Below are 22390 nucleotides of genomic sequence, written 5' to 3' on the forward strand. Positions count from 1 at the left end.
ACTTTGATTTTCCTGTTTTGCTGGAACTGCTTTTCCTGGCATAAACTTGTTCCAACAGTTTTCCATTGCTCTCTGAGAAAATGTCAAGGTTATTGCACTGTTTCAAGTAGTGCACCATGGAAGCTTTATCATGCAAAGGGGAGAAGAAGCACTGAAGACTGTTCATATTGTGACATTATCTCTGCTTTCTACTTGCAAAGTCTCTGCTTTACTTTGTGTGAATCCAACAACAGCTGCAGTAGCTGCAGTGGTGAGCTTCACTGTGGACTGGATGATTCTGAAAGCCAAACTAAGACAACCCCATGTAATGCCCATTTACCGGTTTTCTTGCCTTAGTTCAAATGCCCTGCCATTAGATTTATACAAATCTAATCATATAACCAAAGCCATACCTGTGACTGACAGCTGCGGAAAAAAAAGATAATAGAATGCAACCAAGTTGTTTCCACAAGATAAATGCCAACAACGTGATTCTTCAAAAGCTTTATTTTCATGTGAATCATCAAATGTTCCTTCTCTACTTTTGCAGTTTGAAGGTAGCAGTAGTGTGCACTAAATTGGATCTACGATCAGTGAAGCAAAGAACTCATCTTCAAACACAGAGGTTATTGTTTCTGAGCCACTGATTTCTGAATAAAATATTTGTATTGTGTTCATGCATTTCACTTTCTGATTCTTAACACTTGTGAATAACACCTATTCAACAGGGTTTTTTACCTCCTTTGCATGAAATATATTCATAAAATCAAGATTAACACATAGCTGATATGTCAAAAAAAGTTACAATTTCATCTATATTTGTCTATATAAATGGTATATGTATTATAAATAACACATGCTTTTGTGAACCTGAACTGAATGTAAACATTAAGTGGATCAACTAAAGTAAAAGTCAGATTTAGTCTTTTATTTTCACAGTACAATAATTTAGTATTTCAAATATAAGTATCATAGGGGGGAAAAGTTACTCATTTTTCCTTCTGCCCTTCAGGCAAATTTGATCAAGTACCATGTGCAATTAGACAGTACGTTATTGTAAGTCTGCTATTAATCAGAGCAGTATTTGTGGCTGTTGTTAAAAGGAAAAAAAAAAAAAAAAGAAAAAAAAGAAAAAAGTATATTTTTGTCTGTGTCAGAAATGATATATTGAAACTACTACTAGCAAAACAGATAGGAAGCATAATATGGATATATATATATGTTTTAACTTCATTTGTATTGTCTCCAATAGTGCCCATGCAATTCAGGAAAATATTGTCTAGTTTTGGGTCTGTTTTGTCCATCTGTTAAAAATAAAGACATTTATTTTATTATCACTGAGCATCGAATGAGGTTTTATATCACAGGGACAGAAGTGAGGTGACCCACACATGGGGGGTTATTAGGGCTGCTGGGAGGCCTCCCTGTAGCCCTTCCCCACAGCTTGGTCCTCATGTTGAAAACAGAGCTCTTATTTTAATCATCTCCACCTCACCCTCACAGTCCTCACAGTAGAGCAGAAAACCTGGAGCACAAGGGAAATCCATAAATCAGGAGTCCAACCGGACTCCCTCCCATAGACCTCTTGGGAGAGATATTTGACTCGCAGGTATTATCCAGGAGTATGAGAGGATGGGTCCTGAACAGGAGCTGTAGCTTGGGCTGCAGGGTTAGTGATGACCACAGGAAGCAGGAATTACCAGTGAAGAAGCAGGAATGCATGTGCCTAGAACTGCATCTGGGTTTCACTGTTCATGAGTGTAGACTAGAGCAAGGGTTTGAGAGTTCTTCATGCAAAGGAAGAATCCTTTGTAAAGGAACATGAAGTCATTTTAGGTATTGCATTTGTTAATGCTGTTATTCAGAAATAAAAATTTTGGCTGCCTGAAAATGAAGGCTCTGATTTAATCCTGCTAAAAGCTTTATTTAATATGCAAAGACACAAATGGGTGTCTATTGTAAACGTTACTATAACAACACGTGCCAAACGCAGCTCATAAGTTCCCTTGAGAATGAAGAGCTCTGGTCTCCCTTGCAATTCTTGGTTTGGATCCCACTTGCACCTTCAAAAAACTATAGCAAGTTTGAAGACAAGCACCCTGATATTTTGTAGTTTGTATCTCAGAATGAAAGCAACTCCCTAATTCTGCCCAGTCAAAAAGGCAAGAAGAACCTTAAAGTAAGGGCACAGTGATGATTTCTTCAGAAGAGTTAATGCTTCAGCACTTGACAAAATAGGTAAATGCCATGAGCAGGCCAGCTGTGGCCAGAACCACAGCAAAACTCTGCTTATTGAAGCAGTCACTTTCCACCACAGCTGCACAAGGACTGACCGCAGTTAACACCGAGCAATTACATGGTACAAGGAGTGTATGATCTCCACCTCCTTAGAGCTTATTTAGTTGCCAAGTGTAGTTTAAAACCCACAAAAGGAACTGAGAGGACTACAAATACTGAGTAGTTTTTCACTTGAAAAAGTGAACCTGTGTGCATCAGAGTGCTGAGGCCTTCTGCCTGGGACAGTATTTCTCCCTTGGAAATGTTGGAGAAGAATTAGATCAGACATAGGATAAACTTGTAAGAGGCTTAAAGAAGGCAATGTTAACACATGGAACAATACCTAGAACTGTTCCCAGGCATTAGGTGGTCTCCAGCCTGGTGTTTTTTTTCTCAAGACCAGCATTGTTCTCCTATACAGGCCTCCAAGCACAGATCAAGGGCTAAATTGCTTAAGAGCATGCCTGAGCACTTTCAGTCTGATGATGTGTGTACAACCTGAGAGAAACCAAGCAGTTCTTCACTCCTGAGATGAGTTTTTTGGTTTTATTTGGCTGCCAAAAGGAGAAGCTGAAACTTAAAAAGCATGACTAACCTCACACAAGTGCATGAGATGGATCGCATCCTAGAAATGACCATACAGATCTCTGAATGTTAGTGAGATGTGGCCCATTACTTCATGCTCCTTACTCCTTGAGAAGGAGGTTGAAGCCATGAATACAATCACAGCAAACAGATGGCTCAGGAACGGGTGTGAGGAAGAGGACTTTGGGGTATTTAGACTTCAAGAAGCACTTACAGAAAGAGTATATAATTCCCAGAGGAGGGTTTACACCTTTGCCTGGAGCACTGACCTGCAGCCAAGAATAGAATAACAGATGTGGAAACATCCATCTAAGTTGCAAGGGTTTTGTTGTCGCTGGGAGAGGTGTATTTTATCTCTTAAATTGATATTAATAAATAACAGGTGAAACGATGTACATGAGGCTGTGGTCAGGAGTAAGGCCATAATAGACAATAAGGTAACAGACAGCAGAGGGGGAAAAAAAGAAAGTTTTGCTATGGATGAGAGAATTGATCATGTTGGCTATATTTAATTGATTTAGGAAATATAAGGTCAGAAGGAAGCAATGAAGCTGTTTGTGGACTAACACAGGAAAACTGAGTAATGAGGTAGAAGAATTTGAATCACTGAAGCAAGATGTGATGGTCTCTTGTACAGACTAAGAATGATAGAGTAGTTCTCAAGATGGAAAGAGATTTTTAAAGAGATTTTGCTGAATTTACGTGCTAGGTTATGTAGGCCTAAGGAATTCAACTTGAATGTGGATGGAAACCCTTTTAATACTATTAGTGTATGAAATGCTACTTCAAACTGCATGATCATGCAAATATTTGAACTCTGCTAGAGACTGGGGGGAAAGGCTGTTATAATAGCAGAAAACAAAGCACTTTGGGCCCTAGGGCTAATAGATTTCTTCTTCAATCAATGTGCAGACAAGAAAGGATGCTATTTCAGCTCTGAGTTAATGCATACATACAACATCATGAAAGAACTGATGACAGAAAAGCTTGTAAGCTTGTACTGAAAGCTGAGAGTTATTAGATTATCTTTATATACAAAGAGCTGTGAGAGGAGATATTTATGCTAAAATATATTAATTCAAAGGCAAATGAGTATACAGTAGCAAAGAATGAACCTGGAATGGAAATTAGGAGAAAATTCCTCATCTAATTATTGCATTTCTAGAATAGTCTCCCCATTGGAATATTGTAGACTGAAAGCAATAGTGCTAACACAGATCCTATGCAATGATGGTCTGGTCCTGTACATGCTATCGGGCTACATCCCATGTTGCTCATGATCCTAGCATGCATCATGCTGGGAGTCTAAGCAAACTTCAAGTGTAAATTACTGATGATATTGCTAACTATCCTTCAGTGTAAATGGCAGTAGTAAATCAATTTTAGCCACTTGTTAATTTTTCCCAGAGTTTTCTGTGGTTGTGACTGAAGCATTAAAATTCACTAATTTGGAAATGGATGAGGCATATTTTGCCAAGCTAGTAATAAATTTCATTGCAAGTATTGGATTTGAATACATCCAGCCAATTTACTAATGGAATGTAATTATTATCTGTATATTAATAGCCAAGAGTGGAGTGCTGCACTGCACTTTTTGTTACTTAGCTGCTCACATCCATCAAAATGCTGGACACTATTTTCAGAGGATTTAAAGGGAAAGATGCTCCTAAAAATGCTGAATTACCCAGGGCATGTAATTCAAGAAATGAGGCAGTTCCAGTTATCTAGCTTCCTATGATTTCAGCATGATTATGTAAAGCAGAGGTGTCCACTTTATGTTAGCTATGCCAGTATTTGCTACAGTCATGACTGCAAAAGTCTTCTCCTGTGAAGGTGGGCAGGAGTATGGCTGTGGTTTAAGGAGCTAAACTGTGTCTGCTGTTCACTAGTCTCAAGGTCTTCCCTCTGTCTTATCTATGATGTTTGAGCTGCTCTGGATTATGGTTTTGTAGCAATGTAGTGATTTAGACTGTCCTCACCACCACAGTGGGTGTTCTTAGTGTGAACCTGCATTAAGTCTATGTAAGATCAGTTATGGGAGAGAGCTGTCTTTTTTATAAAATCATGTCATCTCACAGAATAGCAATATATATATAGGCTTTAAAAATAGTATTGGGTTAAGTTGTATGCAGTATTGAGCAGTTCTACATGATATTATTGTAACAAAATTTAAGATTGTTTTTATTTCCTCCTATATACTGGTATCCTTGAAAGATACCAGAGTATCTTAATTTGCCTTCTTCCACAATAATGTTTTTACCTTAGAACTGATCTACTGTTACTGTTGTCATCATGGAAGCGCAAGCTGAATTGCTCAGCGTACAAGTAGTTAGCAATAAAAAAGATTTCTAGCCTGCACAGTTTGTATTCTTCCACATAGAGCAGATTTGACAGAAATATGATAGAGAGGCAAAGTGAGTGCCAGAAATAAAATAATTGGCCTGAGCTAGAATTCCAGAGAGCTATGTAAACTTTATTATTCTGTGTGACTGAAAAATATGATGTTCCAGCAAAGCAAGAAACTAATAAGTTCTTCTGCTTCATTCCTGTATCCTGTCCATGAGGAAACTAATATTTGAAGAGATGATGTACTTTAATATCTATTGTCTGTTCTGCAGGATATTGTTAAATGTGCTTTTTAATTATACTCTCAAAACAACAACAACTGCATATTGGTGATAAACTTCAGCAACTAGAAGCAAGCAGATAACCCCAAGAGGATAGCTACTATGTCATATGTTTTAAAGTAGCCTATTAAAATGTATTATTCAATCTGTGCAGAACAATAGGTTCTGGCTTATTAGTCCACACTAAAAGGAAAAATTAGATATGAATCATATTTCTAATGGAATATTATTTTAAACCAATAATTTTTTAAGATAACTGCCAATAAAAAGTCTGAAAAATCATCTCATAGAGCCTTTGGATTAGTAGCCATCACACAAGAAACACGCAGGTAGGCAGGGTCATTCGCACATGTGTGGGCAGAATTTGTGGAGTCACCTATCATGGGAGAAAAGGAAATATTCGGAACTGAGAGGTCTGAAGTATAATCATCTTGTGATCCATTCAGTGACCTAGTCATCCAGGAGTGGTTACTACTAAGGGTTGACTGGTACTCCTCTAAATTCCACATTAGTTTGTAGGATATTTGCAACTGTCTGATAGCTGTTCATGCACTCATTGCAGCAAGCATCCATTTAATTACTCCATGTTGAGAACCAGGCACAATCATCCAAATTTTGGATTTGAAAATCAACTTTATATTTTCCATACATCTTAAACATGTTTTTCTGCTCTTGGTGAAGTACCCTTGAGCATTTCACTTACCAAAATTGCTTAAAATATTGTGGGAATATCTTTTTAGCAACACAATGTAATATTTGAATATGAAAATAAATAAGATAGATCTTCATAAGAAGTGCATTTTGCTGCTAGAGGGCATAGATGGAACCTTCCTTTCTGAGCAGTATCTCTCAGAATTTCAGAACTGACTTATTTTCAGACAGCTCATTTTTCAGAGATTGTTGAATGTTAGCTACTTGAATATTAAATCTATTTAAGCTACTTCAGGGTAGATATGACAAATAAACTTAGAAAATCTGGGCTCAAGCAGTTCAGCCCTATGCCTAGTGAACTGACTACATTTAATTCATCTTGTATGAATGCTTGCATCAAAATTTGGGGTGGCTAGGATCCCTTTTCAAACTCTAATTTTCATTCATAAGCAGTTTCTATGTTGTGTAATGATACACAACACATCATTGGCAAGGCTCAAACAAAAAAGATATATGTTTTGTAGCTCTTATGTTCTAAAAGAAAGGCTTTGTCTAAGGGATTTTTCATGTCATTCTCCTTTACCTAACCTGGTAAAGCATTTCAAGTTGTACCTCTCAACCATTTCCCTCTCAGTGTGTCATCTCCTGTATTTATGTTGTTTTAAAACAACCTAAGAAATCCTGAAAAGGTTTTCAATGAGACCGGTGGAACTATCAGTAAACAGACATATTTCACAACATTGTCATTTCAAAATAAGCACACAAAAAATGAAGAAGTCTCATAGCAATTACAGCATCTGCAGTTATGAACAGAAATGAGAGCGGAAATAGAAATTTGACATCATGACACTAAATGGCATTAATAGAACAATGCTGGGTGTCTCCATTACTCAGTTTATTAATTGAGGCTAATGGTCCTATCTATGCTGTCACTGTACACCAAAGCAGTACTGAAAACAAATAGTGGGTATGCAATTAAAAAATACAAACTGCAATTGAATATTCAGAAATAAAATCACATTAGTGATAGATTATTATTAATCACACAATGAGCCATTGTGACAAATGTTATTAGGGCAGAGCATCTGATTTTTCAGCCCATTTGAAATGCATGGGCTGGGATGGTTCTTAGTCACATAGAACAGAAGTTAATAAATGTCTGTATCAAGGAAAAAGAATACTATAAAACAAAAACAGTCATCTCCACACACACAGAAAAAATAAAATGTTGTGTCTTAATAAACAGTATGTATCTGGAGTATTTGAGCAAGATGGGGATAATGACAGGCACTAACACCTGGAATGCCTGCACACTGTCATAATACAAATAATGATGGACACAATAAATCCATCCCTAGACCTCTGCTTTGTCAGACATTTCTCTGGTACAACATTATAAGAAATAGTAACTCAAATGCTAAGTGTTCTTTGGCTATTACATGTTGTGAGTAATGTCTGGCAGCTTTTATATAACTTTGTGAATACCATGTGGTGTTAACAATTAGACACGAAGAAGGATTTCCTGTACTAGAGTACTTATAAAACTGTCATGTTGCTGTACAAAGAACCCCCCCTTTCAGTCAAACACTGTATTTAGCACTAAAATAACAATTGCTAATTTGATCTGATAATACTTGGTTTAACTCCCTATCTCATTTCATATAAACTGCCTTCCCTTTTCCAAAATTCCTATCTATAATAGGGAAGTCATGAGCATCTTATATGTCTCATATATTCAGTGCTATGCATCTGTGCCATAAATGTGCCTCTCTCTAATGAAATGTGAATCTTGTAGGATTAGCTGGTAATGAACTTTGCAGTTTATCATTTCTCCAGTCTGTTATAAGGGCTGGGTTATTGCTTTTATAAATTATTTGTGCTTTTGTTATCTAAATTTCAGGGTTTACTATGTACACCTAATCTCATTACTACTTGCGTGTCATTGTCAGCACATTCAGAATTCTCTTTCAAATACAGTAATGTCTTTTTGAAGCCAATTACTAAAGAATCCCAAAAGTAACAGAATCTCTTTGACAGTTTGTCAAGCATGCGCATCATGTATCATATATTAATACTAATCCCATGCTAGAAAACATCCATTCCTTGAATTTCACAGTGCATAACTGTGATTTTAATTGGATTTTTCATATGCATGTAGGTAATTTTCTGAAGAGTTTTAAATTGTAAGCTCTTAAAGCCAAGACTTACGCATACACTTGTCCTCTACTCTGGGCCAAATATTTTTATCTAAATAAATAAATAAATAAATAGCTGAGTACAAAAGCATTTTTCACATGGTTCCCAGATTAGCTTCCTAACTGGCTAAAACTTTATGTTCTTTTTGTAATCTTTGACCTGAGTTTTGCAGATGACTGGCAATGTAATCTCCAAAACACTGAATCAGTTCTCATAGCCATGCAGGAAAAGTGGTTAGTTAACTGTATACATACGCATAAGCTTGTAAGTATGTATAAGTGCATATACAGAGCAGTAACTCAATTAGAACATTTTGAGTCTCTTTAGAAAGAATTGAAATGTGTAATCTGAAATATTGGCTTATAATAACAGAAGAAAAATATTTCATTCATATCCTTCTCCATCCATAGCTAAGTGCCGTATGGTTGTAGATTTTTTTAATTAGCTAAATATCAATATCCATAAGTGAAATTCCACAGGTATATTCAAAATAACTATCAGGAATTCCACAGTAAATAAACTGTGGGTAAATACGCACAATTACTTTGACCAAGTCTGAAACTCCCAATACAGGAAAGATGTGGAGCTTTTGGTCCAGAGGAGGGTCATGAAGTGATCCCAGGGCTGGTGCACCTCTGTGAAGACAGGTTGAAGGAACCAGGCTTGTTCAGCATTGAAAACAGAAGGCTGCAGGGAAACCTCATTGCACCATTTCAGTATTCAAAAGGAGTTTATAAACAGGAGGGAAATGAACTTTTTACATGGGTAGATAGTGATAGGACAAGGGGGAACTGTTTTAAACTAAAGGAAGGGAGATTTAACTTAGATGTTGGGGGACGCTTTTCACTGAGAGAGTGGTGAGATGTTGGAACAGTTTGCCCAGAGGGGCCCTGGCCAGTCCGATGGCAGGAGGTTGGAACTCGATGATCCTTGAAGTCCCTTTCCACCCAAGACATTCTATGATTCTATGATTTTGTTTCATAGCTGGAATATCTTCTTCTAAAATGGTATGGATAATATGAAGATATTCTTCTTAGAGCAAAAACCCCATGGTTATTCTTTGCAAGTCAGTCATTTTGTATGGACACCAAAGTAAAATCAAGAGGAAGAGTGAAGTGTAAATCACCACCTTCAGTTCTGAGCTTGGTGCATTCAGAATCTCAAATGCAAGGTCAGTGCAAGTGGAAATGAGAAACCTCAGATGCTGAAGGTTTTGCTTCAAATAAATAAAATTTGGTGCATATTACTCTCTTCCTATTATGCCTTGACAGAACTGGCATATTACACTGCTGGATTTGGGGGTATGCTGTTTTAATTTTAGTCAGGCCTTACCAGCCTTACCACTCTGACATTAACCAGCTACACCTGAATCTAATATCTCAGGCAGGTTTAAGTTAAGCTTGCTTTTGCAAAACAATTTGAAAATAATCCTGAACAAATCAGTGGTATTTGAAATAAATCAGAAAGAAATTAAAACACTTCAGTCATCTTACATTTAATGAAGATTGGAATGCCTGCTTGAGTTAAGAACTGAGTAAAGGTAGTTAAGCTACTACTCTGTAGCTGCGCTGGAGGCTTTCAGCTCAAAGTCCTGGCGTGATACCAGTATCATAGTAACCTGTTCCCTTATAAGTCTGTGTTCTAAAAGTACTCCCTTGTCAACATGTATATAGATGACAAGACGCATGCCACTAGGGTACTATGTACATTAGGGTACTATGGTTAGGCTGCAGTTGAATTTGATGATCTTCAAGGTCTTTTCCAACCTGGGTAACTCTATGGTTCCATGATTCTAATTCTATGCATTCACATCATGTTCATGTAACAAAATAGAACTAAGTCAAAAGGGGACAAAGCATATTTGCCGCAGCCACATGAGCTTTTGGCAACCTAAAACTTCAAGCATATTTTCAAGTCCTTCTTATTACTTTGTCAAAAGAAAAATCATTTAAATCTTCTGTTTGTTTGTTTGTTTGTTTGTTTGTTTGTTTGTTTTTCTAGGCTAGTTTCTCAAAGATATCCTAAGCTATGACAACGACTCTGCAGGCATCAGAAATGGACTTTTAGATGAAATAGAATAATACTTAATCTCTGATTTATTTAAAGCACCAGGAAGACCCTGAGGGTTGCTTATACAATGCTCAGGTATCAGTACATAAGAGAAATAAAACAGTTTATAGGTCTTTCCAATGTTCCATAATCTGCAATTTAGCTCACACTGATCTACATTACATATCCAAACCCAAAATTCGAAAGTGTCAATAAAATTAGAGTGCAATATGAACAGTAAAGCCTTGCTTCAAAAGACCTACTATTTAAGCAAAATAGAAAGGAATGATTTCATCATCTTACCACAGGCGGAGGAAAAAGTAAGGAGTTAGAAATGAAGGATGAAGGATGAAAGAGATTCTCTGAAGCACATCTGCAGAACTGCAAAACAGGGTATTCAGAATACTTTGTATCAGGTCCTCTGTTCCAAGATGTGTGTGACCATGTTGCATAAAGACGTATTATTTGTGGTACAAATGCCAGGCCTTTCTTTTATGCTTTCACAACTCCTGCAGATTATGTTTCCTTACCAGTGGATAGCATGAGAGTTACCTTCCTACAGGCTAGTCCTTTCAACACAGCAAAGGCAAGCAACATTTGGATTTGGCCATTTTAAGGCCAGTTGAGTTATTGAGTTCTTCACTCACATCAAGATGCAAGTTGTACTCTCACAACCTTCTTTATCACTGGTCCCTATATTTGCTTTTCTGGCACCCTAGAAGACTGGATTTATTGATCACTTTAAGCAACTGTCCTGTTTTAAGGCTGCAGTGTGATGCTGTACACAGTGCAGCTTACCAGTTCACAAAGTGCTTTCAGACAACATAAAAGGTCCTGGACACATACTACATTATAATAACAAGAAAACTGAATCCTCTTTATATAAAGAGGCTGTGGAGTTTGGTTTGGTTTGGTGGGGTTTTTTTGTGGGTATTCTTTTCTGTTTGTTCAAACTAGATTTCTGTCTATATTTCTTACAAAAATTCAGCTGGAAGTATTATCTGGGATGCTGTGCTAATCAGGCAGTTTAGATGTCAAAATGCAATACAGAAAGACACTTGGCATTTGCATGTCCTGCGCACTAGTTTGAAGTGATTGCAGAACTGTGTCCAGAACTTCTCTTGCAGCCGAAAGCTATTTTGGTTTTCTCCTAAAAATAATTTCTTGCTAAATAGTTTATTGCAGACATTCTCCTTGCTGGTTTCTGATGTTACTTGCCTTATTCTCATGGGCTCATTCTTCTAAGTCTCCTGCCCTTACAACCTCTATTCTTGAATGATTTGCTCATGCAAACACTGGACTCAACATGCCTCTGGCTTGCAAGCAAACTTCACAAAACCACAACTGAAAGAGTAATTTTGTCAAAGCAGGTAAACCTTCATGCAAACAAAGGGGCTTCTGCTCTTGAAAGATTCCTCATAATTATTTCTGTTTGATTGCCAAAGATGATTCATTAACATTAATCATCCATAGGATGGTGTGTGTGTGTCATATATAAATCCAAGCTGTTGATAACACACTGATAGCAGAATGAGGACACTGCAACAATTTCTGCAGTGGCAGACTTTAAATACAGAATGGCAAACAGACAAATGTCTCCCTGAGGGGCTTTTAAGAAGCAGAAATCTTAACGAGCTCATCACTTATAAAACCTGAATACCTGCCTGGGGACAGACAGTGTGAATGGTAGAGGAATCACATGGCTATGTTTCTCTTCAGGCTTAACATCCAGCAAATCTCATGTTGTGATTGCTGCTACACAGAGCAGGACTCACCAAAGTAGGGCTGAGCAAGACAAAGATTATATTTGCTCAGAGTGACATTTTGTTTTCTAGTCATTCCTGTAAAGGATGAGAATGCAAACTCTTCAAACAAGGAAGGTTTTACAGATTGCTGTTCCATTCAGTCCTTAACCATAAACATGGCTTTCAAAAACCTGGCATGCTTCAGCAGGAGCTATGTAAGTGGATAGTGTTTGATCTCAAAAATTTAGCTGTTCCTATGCAGAAATACAGTATCTGCTAAACCACAGCCTGATGTCAGGTCTCTTGCATTGTAAATGCACAGTATTTCCATTGTGGTTCTTCTTGTGGGAGAAAACACATCAGACAGAGATATTTTGCTTATTCTTTCCTAGGAATTATAAGCCTTTAGACAAATGAAGCTGAAAATATGCCAGGACATCCCCCTGTTAAGCAACTCACCAAAAGCCATGACAACCACTGTTTTACAAGTCGGGCTCGATTATCTTTGTGGGTTCCTTCCAGCTTAGAATATTCTCTGATTCTATGCTTTAATCTGAGAAGTCTCATGTGTCCTCTTTCTCCTTACAGGTCTGGTTATCTCCACATATGGGATGTGTTTTGAGGCTTGTTTTGTGAGCATCCTGTTGAATGTTTTTCAAAGATCTGAAGAGCGCATCCTCCAAGGGCCCCAATGACATGAGCTGTTTTTTCTCTTTTTTTAATTTCTTCTCAGCAACCCTAGCATCCTATGAGAAAGTTGCTCCATGAGATGTGTGGGACAGTACAGGAAACCTGGGTAGCTGTTAAATAGAGACATGGGGGAAGAAATCTTTTCTCCTACTAACTGACAATGGGAAAGACAAAACTGTCTTCTGAAGAAAACAGGGGATGGTGTTGGGCCTACAATACATAGCACCAGTTGTGCGTAGCCTATAGTCCAAGGGAAAGAATGAAAGAAATGTGATTGCACAGGACATTTGGCAATATATTTGACAACAACCTCTCTGTCTGGTTTCCAGCTGCATCCTACTTAATGCTGACTCCTGTATAGATGGCCAGGCTGTATTCTGTAGTTACAGTAAAGTGGCATGTACAGAACTAAAACATGCTCTGCCTAAGAAGAGAAACAAGTCAGACTAGCTCAAACAAACAAAACAGTAGAATGCAGGGGAGAGGGCAATCTACACCAAGTGAGCATGTCAATATCATTGTTTGCATACACATTTATTTCAAGGAGAAAATACAAGAAGAGACCAAAAATACCTTTAATAGTAGAGCGGTTGTCTCTGATCCACCAGCTGACTTTTTTTATGCCTGCTTGGATTTCTAGCAATTCTGCATGTGAATAAGTTTTTGTTTTTTTAAACCTCTACTCTTACTTTTTCAGCTTCATTGATGACCATTTCAATTATATGTTGGAGGCGTGAGCTATCAAAGACACTGCAGGAGATGATTTCATGTACAGAAGTCTAGTCAGCAACTCAGAAGAAATTGTTTGGCCAGAATTCATGATCTGTGGCTCTGCTACTTGTACCTCTAGCTCTTAGAGGGCTGAAGGCTATATTCTACTACAGAGCAGGTTGGCTGCAGCTTGTCTCCTTTCATCCTACTTAGGACTAAATAGAATAAAACACCACAGCCGGAGTAAATGAGCCATGGCAAAATTGATCTTAACCTCCACCCCACTGATTTGGCAGCCAGGCACTAGGGTAGGAGACAAGATAATTCCCTCAGCTTCAATGGGTTCTGTAATGCAATTTGACAAATAGAACAGATAGCTCTTATTAATGTAACTAAATGAATTATTGCAAATGGAAGAGGTGGACATTGATCTGTCTTCATGTATGCGTTATTCTTTGGAGGAGGGGAGATTGCCTTTAAATTCAAGCTATTGCTGCCTGAGGTATGAAATCACTGTAATGAATCAGCTCTGCAGTTTTGATTCCCCCAAACTGCCCATTTAACACCAGTATCAATGAAGATAAAAGAGAAGTACAGAAGAGCACTATGGACATAGAGATATCAGTGTTCATACCTGGCTGTTCAAGCAAACGTTCAGGGCCATTTTTTCATAACTGTGAACGTCTGCTTTGTTTTTCTGGTGATGGAATAGGACTTATAAAAATATACATGTTGTTTATTTTGTTGAATATCAATAAAATACAAGAATGCTCTGACTACCTTCTTAACGGTTTCTAACCTTAATGATTCGATGATTCTGTGATGCTACTTCCTATGTTATCTTCTTAAATAATATATTTCACATTACTTACTTATGTTCATTTCAATAATGAAACCCTGCCAGTCCAGGTATTTAAGTCAGGCACATAAACTCAGAACCTAAAGAAATATGAGTAATTCTGCCATGTTATCAAGGCTGTGACACTGGGACATCCAAGTGTCAGACCTGGATATTTGGTTTGAAAATTTCTTGTCTGTACCCAAAGATAAAATTTCTCAAGATGTGGATGGATACTAAGCATACCAGTGCCGGACAATCCATACATAGAAGACTTTCCAGTAATGGAAACAATAAACAAAATAGTATATGCAGAATAAAGACTGATTTATTGTGCCATAGTGGAAGCCTTCTTGGAATCAAGTAATGTGGGGACCTTCTGGGAAAGGAGATTTAATAGCTCTTGGATTCATATGCCCATCACTTTCAAGATAATAAAAGAAACATAACAGGCCAAGGCAGGTCCTACTGAACACCTGCATTCTGCAGACTGATGAGTTATTTTCTTTTGGCTCCACCCAGTTAAATACTTTCCCTGTTCAGTTGTGAAAAAAAATAAAAAAATAAAAAAAATTAAAAAATTGTATTTTTTTTTTATTCTTTCCAGAACAGTTTAGGTTTGGTTTTGTATTTATTTTAGTTAATTAGGTACCTAGGTTTACCTGGCAATTTTTATAGCATTTATTCAAATTTTCATTAATGATAGTTCTGACATCACAGTGGAGCACTGTTTCTACAGGCTCAAAGTATGCCATGTAAAAACTGAAGTGCATGTGTGCCTCAAAACTGTAAGGGAAAAATGTAAGTGGGAATGCACTGATAGCTGTCACAAGCACAAGGCTTCTCTGTGTGAAGAGCCAAGCCCTCTACTGCTACTGATAGTCACCATCAGACTGCAGAATTCAGTTAATTTCAGTAGTAAGAAGGTGTTTGAGAAGCATAAGCAGCAGATAGCTCTCTGAGAAGAAAATGATTCCTTTCCTCTTCTGCTATTCTGCATGAGGATATTACAGCTGACACAGTTAAAGAAATTCTCCACTTGATGACAGGAGAGAAACCTCAGCTTCTCAAAGTGGTTCATGAAATGAATCCTGTGTCTGTCCTCATTCCTTCCTATTTTGCAGTTCTGTGCCAGGAGTAACAGTTTTGTTACTTAGAGGAAGGCATACATCCTTCTTTCCCTTTTTTGAGAAAAATGTGACCATTACCTTTGTAGTCCCACCCACCTTTTGCAGACTGAGTTATTGATATCCTTTAGCTGATCCAATATACCAGGTTATAATGCACCAGGGACCTTGAATTAGTTCTGACTTCATCCCTGCTTTATGTTCTATAAAAGTGCCCATTCCTTCAACAGCCAGTGTTAACAGACCTTCCTAAAATATTGCTGGGCAAATTGCACAGCCTCCTGAATTTAATTAACTGTTCAAGACAGCATATCTTAAACTAGCTTTTAAAATGGACCTGGGGCAAACAAGCAGATGAATGACAGTGTTGCTTTCTGCTGTAAGTAATCAGTGTGCACAACTCAAACGATCCTTGCACAGGCTGATAGGTAGGAACTCACTAATCCTAGGAGGGACATGAAGGGAAAATAAGAAACAAAAGAAGCCTCAATGCAGCCTCCTTTTCAGAAAATCCCTACACCACTAACTGCAGGGTTAGATTACAGCAGGGGAAGGATCAACGTCTCTTTCATGTCAAGACAGATCACAGTCTGCTGCTCACCACTGAAGAAATGGGTCTATCTTTAAGTACTTTATCTGTGTTTCTGTGTCTGTATACATATATGTGGGCTGCTTTTAAAATTATGCCTCCTGTATTAAGATGTTGGCCCACAGTGTCAGAGGCAGATGATGGTGGTAAGGCAGTAAAGGCTGAACCTTCCCACCAATATTCCATCACATGTTGTTGCCGTGTGACAAATGGCAGCAGAGGGGCACTGTGGCAAAACGGGGTCGGATATAGAAGTGAAGATGAAGCAAAGGTGTGTCAGTGAATTCCACTATGTGGAAAAACTGGCACCCATGGACATTCATCAGTATTTGGTGGCAATTTATGGAGGCCAGACAGTGGTGGCTGTGTTGCAAAAGAGTGTTTTGTGCTGAGAATTTGTTCTATAAAACAGTGTTATTGTGCTCTTCATATCTGTTGCAGTTTCCATAGAAACAAATAGGAGGCATTGCTTTCTGACCGACACATAAGTAAGTATTTTAGTCTAGAAGAAGAGAAACACTCTTGAAAAACAACTCTACAAATACAAGAAGTTCTAGAGAGCTTGGGATGAGCCCTGAAGATTAAATTCTCCTACCCCCTGGGGAGGGCAAATAATCTGAGAGAGCACACCTAACACCAGTACTGGAAGAGGTTAAAATGGCAGTGATTCTCTCACCTCAAAATTTAGATCTAAAAACTCAAATGGACCCCAGTCTCATTCTTCACAATATTTCCTTGTGCTTTCTTCTTCTTTTTCCTTCAGCTGTGGAATAACGTACCTTTTCCAAGTACTCCATCTTTCAGATTCAATTAAATAGAAATATATGTTGCATATAATTTTCTCATGGCTCCACAATTTCAGATCACCCAGGAGACTGAGATCCTGCCATGCTAACTGTAAAACAATAAGAAGACAGCACACACTAGCCCTTCTGCTTCTGCCCATCAATTTCTGTTACACCTTGAGCAATAAAGCACAGTGCAGAAGTTTCACATGGAAAAATTAAATTTCAGGCAAAGATAAACAGCAAAGTCTCGTGCCCCTGCCTTCTTGAAGTCATTGCCATGGGGTTTTCTCAAATGTTTATTTTTCCTAAAAGTTTAATAAATCATGGTTTCTTCTCTCCATACGGTGTAACATCTTTCAGACTCTTCCTCTCTTTTCTGAATTTGTAAAGCAAACCCATAATAGAACGGCATGACTCAATGAATGATTCCCAGATAGCTAAGCCTCAGTTTGCCCATCCTCTCCTCCCTTTCACTAGAGGGAATCACATGTGATAGAGTTTGCTAAAGCTGGCTTTGCTTTAAGACATCAATAGTTCAGAGAACTTTCACTTCTCCAGAAGCTGGAAGATCAAGCAAGCAGTGAGACTGAAACTGTGACTGCATCCAACGACAAAGAGTTAGATGTTGTGTACATTGATCTTTGGCTAATATAAGAGTAAGAAAGGGGGAAAGCAGATGTAAGTTGGACCTGCAGGACTTCAGATACTTCTCTGATTCTGGAAAAAAAAATAAAATGCACAATTCTATTGTGGAGACAGAGATCACTGCCTGACACATGTAGAGTGTTGTTTTCTTGCAGTGAATCACGTCAGTTTTTCCTTGTGTTACTGAGTTAAATGAAGGAAGTCTGATATTATGCTGCATAGTCTGACAGGAAAAATATATTATTCCAGCAGTAAATTGCATGGGAGACAGTAGTTTTAATGTCTTGCTTTCTGGGAATAAAAATGCATAAACTATCACCTAAAATTTTACTGGCTCTCAAAGCCAAGGTCAGACTGAAAAGAGCCAAAGAAACAACACTGTCTTTATTGCTAAAAAAACTAAAAAATAAAATAAAATTTAAAAAAAAAAAAAAAAAAGGTTGGGGGTGGGGGAGAGGAGAGAAGCAATAATCTTTATTTCCATTGGTTTGAAGGGTCCCTTAGGAGGAAAGCATGCATGTGTATTTCCAATAGAAGTCCAGCTATGAGCTCAGTACTGTGCTTAGGAAGGCAGCATCTGGATAGTGTTATTCTACCTTGTCCATAGTTACTTATCTTTATTCCTGTATATAATATTCATCATAAAATGTATCTTTCATTTAGTTCCCTTGTTTCATGTTTTGCTATGAGTAACTAATAGTTTAATAAGCCATTAAAGTGTATTATTGTTATTATCTAAGCTTCTGTTTCTATTGGCTATCTCTAAGCTAATGGGCTTGGGAATGCTTCCAAGCATCTGCGCTGTGCTATCAGTGCCCTTATTGAGCACTGCCTATCTATAAGAACAAGACACAGGCACGCAGCCTTCTTCCTCTCCACCATGCATTTTCACAGAAAGAAAAACAAATTGCTCTGGGTAGGCAAGAGCTGTGTTATGCTCTTGTCTGAGTCCCATTCCAGACAGCTGACCTCTTGCCCTGGGATGTACTTCAGTGTATAGCCATGGGAGAAATGGGATATTCATTTTAGTCCAAAGAGCATGTTTTCAGTGTGTCCCTTAAGGGTTGCAAGATTTAGCTTTAAGCAGTCTCACGGTTTTGGAGAGCCAGATGGTGGTCTGCCAGGCCTCCCATCTTCTTTAAATTATTTCTTCTTACTGAAGTTGAAAGTATCTCCAATAACCCTTAGTCTCTCAGGTTTTAGCAAAACCCTTCTAGACAAAGTAGAGAATAAATTAACAGTGTACCTGTTTACCATGTTCCCCTTCCAGCTGTTGCTCTTTATCTATCTCAGCCATGAGTTTCACTCCACACTAGAATATTCCTTGGCTTTCCAACTATCCACACTGCCTGTCCCACAGAGGAGAGAAGACACCTGAGGGGAAGAAAATGGTTGGGATTTTGGGTGCTTGTACTCCAAAAAATCCAGAGAAGCACAATGTCTGTATTATCATAAATTCATTTCTGCCCTGGGAGCATGAGATCATGTGGAAGCAGATGCAGAGCCAATAGAGATGGGTATATCAATAATGCATCCAGGATACCCAGAAAAAAATGCCTGATGCTGCACTGACCACAAGTTTCCAAAGAACAGTAGCATCATTAAGGCAGGTATGTGTTTTGCCTAAGCTCCCAAGAGTGACATGATCAGCTCTGAGAAAAGTGTGGACCCTACAGTGCAGCTCCATCAGGTGAGACATATGGGAAGAATTAGGTACATAAGGATTGCTGTCTTCTAGTAGTTGCATTTCTATGACTGAATTTATGCTTGTCACATATCTGTGAGCAAGTAAAACATTGGAGCTTTTTTATATGTCCGGCTCAAATAAACAAACAGAACTAAATTCCCAGGCAAAATCTGACCTTTCATCTAAACTGCTAGCATCACTTTCAAGGGGGTGTCTAAGTAGTAGCACTTTGTTCATTTTGTATTGTTGGGAGATGTGATCACATGCATTTAGAGCTCTAGCACAGCTTCACCAATACCTACCTCTTTGAATAACTTTATTTTGAATAATGTGATGATATTTTGAGATGCTTCTTATAGACTGAACAAATGACTCTGGCAACAGAAGCAACCCAAAGGGCAATCCTGGAGAGCACACTGCCCAAGATAATGTCACTTGTTGTTGGATAAAGTTGCTCTCAGGAGTCGTTTACCCGTAAATTAATTTTCCTTTTGTTCTGCTCAGAGCCAGAGAAAGACTTGTTACCCAAGAAGCACAAAGTGTGATTAGGCAGATTAGGATTAGGAGAACGAAAATCCATGAAGAAAAACTGAGATAGAGAAATCTAGATGGCTGATGGGAACCATAGACCTTCCACATGTCCAGTAGACAAAAAATGCCTCATGGGATCTCTAAATGTCTCTCTGCAGTACTGTGACATAAGATGTATAGCTATTAGTCAGATTCCTCAGGTCCCCTTCATATTCACTTGAGGGAGAAGTTGTTCCTATAAGGTAAATGTTAACTTCAACACATTAAGTCTCATATCTCCAACGGCTGGAACTCCAAATGTTTCTTATAATGTTATTCTCCTGTTTCTTCCATTGAACACAGCGCATCACTCATTGCACAGACATAGTGCTACTTCCTCAGGATCAACAGCTCAAAAGAAAAACTCTCAGGGGATGAAAAGTTAAAGAGAAAACAAGCAGTCTTTATGAACAGACCATTTTGATGAAACTGAGCTGATGTTTACATTTTAGTAAACATATTTCAGAAAACAGAAAGATTCTATTATAACAAATCAGTCAGTGGAAATGTTTATTCTGGAACAAGTGTGCTTATATTAGGCAAGTGTGCTTAAGATACGAAGGTCACTCTCACCCTCACATGTGGTATTTGTAGTTCATCAGACTAAATTTCTTTACAGTCCCAGTGGACAAAGTCACTGCAATGGACACACAAAGCTGACTGAAAGAATATGGATCTGAGAGGTCCAAGGGTCGTTTAAAGCAGATACTGTTCTTAAACACATTAAATGGGGCTCAGCAAGAGTCAAAGTAATCTTTGATTTGTTTCTTCTTGGACTGATTTCCTTTTGCTGAGGCTGTTCTTGAATTTGTGTAAGACAAAGAAGAGTAAAGGGAGTTAGTTTATAAATACCATGTGTTAGTAAATCTTCTCGAGACTCCTTAAAACAATGAAGCAGAAAACACAAGGCTTTTACTTTATCTTGCCTTACTACCCTGTAGTCTTAAACTCAGGTAGGGCTCCTGAAGCATTAAGTAGTCTGCTTTCACCATTCACTTCAAAATCAGGGACATAATTCACAATTCCTTTCGGCATGTGCGCTTCTCTGAAGGGTAGGGTTAACTTCCCTATCAGTGTTCAGAAGTCAGACTCTTTTGCAAAAGCCTGTCATATAAGCCACCTTTACTGAAATGGGGTTTATATACATCCTATAGCTCTGCCGAATTGAGCAGAAAATATTGGATACACTGATTTGATAGCATTCATCCAGCCAACGCAATAATACCATTCATCATGCTGTAATAAAAAAACTCCCCAAATACTTCAAAATACAGTCACGCCTCACAGAGAAAAAGTTAAAAGTATTTTCCCTTAAGCTTGTGCAATTTTGTCTCCATCTGGTTTATTCTATGGTTTATACACTCTTTTACAGAGAACCATGTACAAAACGTCTCTGTAATGAATAGTCTAATCCAATACAAAATACCAACATAAAACATGATCATAATGTGGAGAATCAAATATTTCTAAAGCTTATCATGGTCAAAATCAGGTTGCTATGTAGGCATAATGATGTAATTACTTTATCAATTTATCCCAAATATGTATGCGGCTTTTCTTCTTCCTTAGTATCGAATGTATCCAGCCCAGAGCTTTCCTTGAAAATACAGTGTTCTAAGATTTCTTGCTGGGGTATTCTTCATGTTCAGTGTTTTTTGCCATGTTCTACACAATTTTTCTCTCATGTAAGCCTATCTGAAGGCAAAAAGATTAAAATAAAGCTAATTCTTTATCCGGAAAACATTCAAGTACCTGTAGACAAAATATTTTTCCACAAACCAGCTTCAGTTTCCAAGCCACAGACATTTAACTCTACATTTGCCTTAAATTCAGCACTAGAAACCTCACTTCTTTCCTCAAAAAGTCAGTGGTTTTTTAGTTGTAAAGAATTCCTTCATATTCCATACACGAAAAATACAGTTATGTAGTATTTCATATTTGCCCTCTTCCAATATCTGAAAAGTGCTTACAGTGAGAACGTGGTTGGTCTTTACTCACTGGTTACAGGTGACAGGATGGGGAGAAATGGCCTCAAGTTGCACCAATGTAAGTTTAGGTTGGATATCAGGAAAAACTTCTTTACAGAAAGGGTTGTTAAAAACTGCAACAGTCTCTCCCCAGGGAGGTGGTTGAGTCACCATCCCTGGATGTGCTTAAAAACTGTTTGGATGTAGTGCTCAGGGACATGATTTAATGGGGTTTGTTAGGGTAGTATGGTTAGTCTGTGGTTGAACTTGATCTTTAAGGTCTTTTCCAACCTGAGCAATTCTATGATTCTATGAAATGGTGGAGCATCACTGATTCATACTCAGTAATGACTCATACTGTTCTATCCTCCTCCAAAATATATATATATATATATTTGTGGAGACTGTTTCATATTCTAGATGGGAAAAGTACCATCCAGTTCTGTTTTCTGTGCCTAGCAATATTAACGTGAGTGAATCAGATGAGTCAGACCTTCAGTAGAAAGTAAACAAATTTTACCAGTCGCAAACAAACAACAACACAAAAAAAACCATCTGTGTAGTTTGATACATAGATATGTACATATACACACGCACATATACATGTGGTGATTCTAATCCTGAAAACTTTCTGTATGTGAGTAATTCAGTCAACACTGATCAGCAGTA

The sequence above is a fragment of the Coturnix japonica genome, chromosome 1 (genome assembly GCF_054131305.1).
Source record: "Coturnix japonica strain WE chromosome 1, WE-NBRP24, whole genome shotgun sequence".
Lineage (NCBI taxonomy): Eukaryota > Metazoa > Chordata > Aves > Galliformes > Phasianidae > Coturnix > Coturnix japonica.